This window comes from Buceros rhinoceros, unplaced genomic scaffold, assembly GCF_000710305.1.
Source record: "Buceros rhinoceros silvestris isolate BGI_N320 unplaced genomic scaffold, ASM71030v1 scaffold12343, whole genome shotgun sequence".
Classification (NCBI taxonomy): Eukaryota; Metazoa; Chordata; class Aves; order Bucerotiformes; family Bucerotidae; genus Buceros; species Buceros rhinoceros.
In genome coordinates, this window is record NW_010403076.1 from 21,264 (window position 1) to 27,642 (window position 6,379).

Sequence of the window (6,379 nt, forward strand, 5' to 3'; positions counted from 1 at the left end):
GGGAAAGAGGCTGAGCGGGACAAATCTTATTTCTCTGTCAATAATAATGAGGATGTTTCATTTCTCTTTTGTCTGATTGCTGTCAAGAAACAGCAGCCTGTTTGAATGAAGAGAGGAGCGCATACGCTAGAGTTTATTTTTTTTTCCTTTGGTAATGGAAATAAAAATGAGAGGTTACTGCATCTGAGAGCTGACCCAAAGCCTACTCAATTAAATCAAAAGAATTGCCATCTCTTCTGTGGGTATTGTGTCAGAGCCATTGTGAGATGTGAATGCACCTGTGTAGTTCTAAGTGGCAGACTTTGTTTTCTAGTATTGGTAGTTTCTTCAGTTTCTCTAGCGTCTTCTGGGAGCTTTTTGTTGGGTTCTTCTGCCTCAGTTCTTGCTAAGTAATTAGGAATATAAACTCAATCCCCTTGTTTTTAGATTTAATGTCTGGTTTTTAAATCTGGATTCAGAGTATTCATCTGTCATCAGCAACACTTAAATTTTCTTTTTTCCCAAGGAATCTCACTTCTCTGCCATAGATAGAAATGTTGAGATTAATTTGCAGGCTAATTACAGCCCTTATTGAATAAATAGGTCTCCAGACTGCGTTTAAATAACCTTCCGAGTGTGCTGAGGAGAGACTTCCACTGGTGCTCACCTGCTGTTTATTTTCCTGATGACAGAATTATGCAGTCAGGGCTGTATCTTGGTGTTTATTGCTCACCTGATAATTCTAAAGCTGGCTGGTTCTTTGCCAGCCCTCCCAAAACAAGGGCCAGATCTTGGGATATTTTGGGTATAGCAGGATGGAAGAAACCTTGTGTCAGTGTCGTGCCTCTTTTGAGGCTTTCTGCCTTTTTCTGCGTGCTGCCCTGATGCCTTGGGGACAGAGGTGACACCCAGCCTCGTTCTCTTACCTGGCTTGTCTGAAGATTTGCTGATGATCCGCCTTTGTTTTAATTTATCAGTGGAGTGGATTGAGTGGCAGTAATGGTGCATTTCAGAAGCTACATCGCTGTGTCCACAGCAGCCACGCTGGCACTAGATATGTGATTATAAAGACTTAGCAGAAATTAAATTTGCATTAGCCTCAATAAATTGAATTAACAGAGCCTTGCTTCAGCACAGCGTCAAAGTGCATATGGCTTGCTGATGCGTTAGGAGTATAGCTAATGAGCATTGGTGAGGCTGCGAGCCATCTCCTCATGTCCTTCCCCAGCCGCCTGGGAGAGGAAGGACCGTGTCCACGGGGTGGCAGTGTGCCCCTGTGGGAGTGAGGTCCTGAGCACCCACTGGTGAGTAATGCAGACCCGTGGGGGGGTGTCTGCTGCTCCAGTTTTTCTGCATTCCCCTCGAGGCTCTGCTGCAACCCTGTATGAAGCTCTGCGACTCTGTCAAGCCCAGGGCAAAGGTGAGTGGTGCTGGAGAGGAAAGAAGAGGGGAGGTGTCTTAGTAAGCATCCGCAACTTTGCAGGTAGTATTCACCCAGGGCTTGGGAAGCTCTCTGCAGCATTTACTGTGGACCCAAATCACAGTCAGGGGTGCAAATATTGCTTGGGACAGTTAGCCAGCCGGCAGAAGTCAAACGTTGCCTTCAGTCAGTCCCGTCACCCTTAGCGCTACTGAGTGCAGAGTGTGGCCCTGAGCATATGTTCTGTCTGGGTAGGAAAATAGCCCTTCAAGGGACAGACATCAACATTTGAGGAGGAACATTTCTGTCTTCTACGTGATCAGCCTCAGAAAAATTCCTGTGTGAGATGTGGTTGCTCCTTTCTCTCCACCTCCGTCAGGAAGCCATCTCTTTGTTTTATTAAGTTTTATCCCCACAACAAGGATGCTTTGTTAAAACACTCTGAGGCCTTCAGGACATGATTCTTGGTGTGTCACTGGTAGTGCTTTGAGAACAGAGATTTTACTCTGGTTAGAGATGGAAATGAGAAATGCCAATGTGATCTTGCTCACCTTGTGTCTTTCTGTGTGTTCATTAACACCGAAAAGAGTTTTGCTTATGTACGCCCATCTGCACAACAAAATTCACCTCTTCTTCCTTGTTCCTTTTGTCAGATCTGAGGTTGCTTTTAAAGTTGGGACCCATAAAGGCAAATAGGCCAAACTGTGATTAAAAGTGTGGTTCTCCCCATGGGGTCTGCTTGCAGTATTCATATATTCAGTACTTTGCCAGGCAGGGAGATATATGTACCTTTCCTTTTATTCCATTGTAGTTCCAGTTTGACTGACTGTCACACACCTCATTAATCTGCCATCAGCTGCTAGTAAAGACTAGCCTTGGAGACGGCAGCGTGATTTCCAGTTATGTACTGTCAATGCATGCTGACCTGAGAGTGGTGTTTTATACTTACTGTAGGGTTCCTGTATGCCTTCAAACTGGGGTGAGTTCCTTGTAAATGAGAGCCAGCATCCCAGGCTGTGATTCTCTACTCTGCTGTAAATCAGGAGCAGCCATCTCTGTGGATCTGGCTGGTGTAGATGGTGAGTCAGGTCTGTTGAATCCGGGCAGATTACTATTGTTAACAGGGAAATTGTTCAAAAGCAAGGAAACTTCTTGAAACTCCTGTCCTTTGACTTGGAGCTGTCATGCTTCAAGCACATAAATAATTTTATATTGTATCAAGCTGTGATCAGGCAAGATGATCCTGAATTTCAGCCTTGATCTTATAGTTTCCTGTAGCAAAGGTCACTTTGTTCTGGTGAGTTGAAGCCTTGAAAGGAGTGCTAAATACCAAGAGTTATGACCACCCATGTTCTAGCAGGAGTCTGCTGCGGATGGGCTCAGTGTTCACTGCAAAGGCTGATGATGAATCACACAGTTACAAGCATTTACATGTGGGGACGAGTGACAGGTTTACCCGGAGGGACAAGAAGAGAAACAAAGGGATGCAGTTGCAGTGCTCATCTCCTCAGAGTGGATATAATGACATCCTGGATTAGCTGCAGCAGATGCTGCTGCAGGTGGTGAGGGGAGCTGGAGGAGAGATGCAGCACCACGGTGAGTGGGAGCAAGTTGAATACATCAGAAATGGTTAAAACAACTAAGTCCAACTGTGGGTTGTTTAGCCCAAGAGAATCACGACCAGACCATTGTTCGTTTTTTTCCTGTAGAAAGGGAGGTCATGGCTAGAGTCTCTCTGTTTGGGAGGGAATTATATCAATCTGGGGCAATGTCAGGAGCCTCGTGACTATAGCGCAGGAGCAGTTTATCTGCAGGCTGGTTCATTCCTCCTGTGCTCACACTAGCTTTAGTCTGGTGCAGTGATACCGTCTTCACTGATGATACTCTGTTTGCATTATGTGACTGTAGCCTTCTTCAGAGCTGGACTTCATGAGATTGTTTGGAATGAGGAAGAGATTGGCTTGGAAAGAGCTTAATTTTGCCTATGCATGCTTGATTCATTTCCTGCAGGCAGTGTGGTCACCGCAAAGGAAGTGCTGGTACAGTGCTGACCACTGTCTACTTGTCACCCTGTGGCAAGGCGTGTGAGACACTGGTCTAGCAAGGTGGCAGTGATGAGGGTTTTATTATGCAAAGAGACGAAATGTCTGCCCTGGCCCACAGAGAGCCTTCAAAAAGTCACCTCTGAGGAGATGGATCCCTGCTTTTGTTAGGCAGTTTTGGGAAGGGTACTCTGTCATTAGGCTGTGAGCTAAGTGCCACCTGCACATATTGTCCTGCATCAGTTAATGTCCTTTGCATCTGCAGTGTCCAAGGTACCTCATTCATGGAATCAAGGGTGTCAACCAACCTATGATGTGGGCTGATTCTAGTGGCTGTGCTGCCCCCGTGACAAGAAGACTGGATGTGAGAGGGTCGTACCTGGCTCCTTGACTTCTGTTAGGAGATGATTGCTCTTTGCTGACCCATTGTCCTGTCAGAAAACCTCTCCATGATGCTGAGGGACCTGGGGTGCACTGTGGGGACTGGCTAGAGCCATTGCAACAGGGGCCAGTGATGGTGATAAGAAGCCAGTCCTCTGTAAAAGATCTGCTTTTTCTCAAAGGCTGCTTTTTAGTTAGGCCTTACCTTGTGGAGAAGCACTGTAATGAAGTACACCAAATTAAGTGGGAGTTGCTGGTGCTGAGCTCTTGTGAAGAAGAATTCCATCCTCCTTCATTTCCTAAATGATCTGAATTCTTGATCAGGATTGCTGGGGTATGCAATTTCCTATAGAAGCTGCAAGGTAGGGTTTATCTCATTTTGCTGTCAGTTCCCTGCACTTTAATTAAGGATTTGATTATATTTTTTTTTTGCCACCGTCTTCTGCCTCGTCTCTTTGCTTTTTTTTTTTTTCCTTCATTTAAAAGCCCTCCAAAGCAAACACTCAATTTAAAGAGAATTACTGGCATTTTGCTTCATCCATTCCAATCATTTCAGGTGTTTAGCAGAGAGGAGGGAGCGAGCATCAGGTCGCTAACTACACCCCCCCACCCCCATTTACATGGAGGAAGTCACACTAATCAGACTGCTGTGTTCACCCTAATTGCTCTCACTGGCAGTCTCCGCACTTCCTCCATTTCATGGCTGAGGCTCTTCGGCAAGGAATTCCCACCTTCCTGTTACTACTGGATGGAGATGGGAGCCTGATGATTTTGGGAAAGAGACCGTATGGCCGCTTGCCAGAAGGGCCCCAGGAGGATGCTGGCTGCTGGAGCACTCTGTGGCTGTGGGCAGAGGAGGAGGGCAGAGGGGACCAAGTGTCACTAAAGAAGCCAGAGGTCTGCTCAGTTAGAGTGCTTGCCTCATTTTTTCTCCCCCAAAACGAAGTTTTTCACATTAAAAATATTCCTGTTGGGATAATGTTTCTGGGGCAACCTTTTCTTATCTGTTTGAAATGAAAAACCTGCTGCTGAAGGCTCCTTTCAGCTGCTAGGAGACTGCGGAGTCTAATCTGGCAGTATAGAAGTCGGGGAACACAGGATAAAACCATTAATCCTTGTTTTAAACAGCTGCCTGTGAAAGCATGCTTTCCTTTCACTCTCTGAAGAGCCACAGAGCCATAGTGACTGAAGGGAACACCCGGCTTGTCCTCAGCGAGGACCTTCTTTGCCACAATAACCTTTATTTCCTTTGGCTTCTCATTTTTTGGTAGTTGCCATTTGTCCTGTCTAAGAGTAATAGCCAGTTAAAGCAAACCTGTGCAGGACCGTGAATTAAACCAGGTTAGATGGTGCATGCATTGCTTTGGGTCCCACGGATAATGGAGATCCTGATACTCCCCTGCCCCACTGAAATGCAAATGTGTTTTCTTTTTGCGTTCCAGAACTTGGTTGGATGCATATAAAGAGAAAAAACCTAATTCTACGGGCTTCTCTCAATTCAAATAAGCCCAGGTATTGTGTCGAGGAAAGCACAACATAAGACAATAGCAAAAGTCTAATGCTCTCCACCGACTCTCCCTGGGCAGGGAAAGCAGAACTTTAGAAAAGGCTGAAAACTTGAAGTTTTGTAATGGCGATCCAGGAATAATCTGGATCTAATCTGTGTGGTCTAGGGGTATACTAGGGATTGCTTATCTTGCCAGGAAGCAGGCATGAGCCTGGTTGAGCCTGTTTATGCTTTCATGATCTGCGTTTCTCTCTTTGCTTTCCAGTTGTTATTCAAAAGATCTCGCATAGCTCACCAGGCTTTTGTGTGAGCAGGGAGTAAAACCCAAGCAGAGGCAGCTAAGAATTTCCATTACTACAAGTTGCAATTATGTGGCTCAATACCAGACTCCTAATGAATGTCTGGGGGGGGTAATTTTCATCTGGGGAGGCAAGGTCTCGGTAGTGTCTTGTCCAGGATGATTAGGCAAGCGAATCATTTCATGTTCAGCTTCTCCAGCCTGTCAGATAGCCAAGGCTGTCAGTTGTCCCCTGGTTTAAATGAAACGCTTAGCAGCTCCCGAGGACAAATGTCACTGTTCAGAGCTTCCCATTTCTTCTGCTGTCAGTGTGGAGGATACAGACTAGTAGTCTCCAGAAATGCTGTGCTCTGCCCCTTTAAAGGGGGAATTTTGGGCTCTTTTCAGGCTGGGAAATCTCTAATACAATGTCACATGTACATTTTTGTCCCTATGACATATTACTCCCACCTGCATGTAGGTAGAAAACAAATTCCGAAAAACATTCTTTGATCTTCCACCCACTGATCTGCTTGAAATTTAAGTTCTGTGCTGCAACTTGAGGAAAGGAGGAGTGGGAATATAATTTATACCATATTTTAAAAAAAAAAGAGAGTGAGAGAGAGAAGAGAAGAAAACATTGCTTCCACCAGTTTTAGAATTATTGCTGTATAAATCTTTGGTATTCCTTCCCTCTGTTTGTCACCACACTTTACAAATGACATTGGATTATTCTCTCTCACCCAGTTACACTGTTTTCTTTCAAGAAAGAG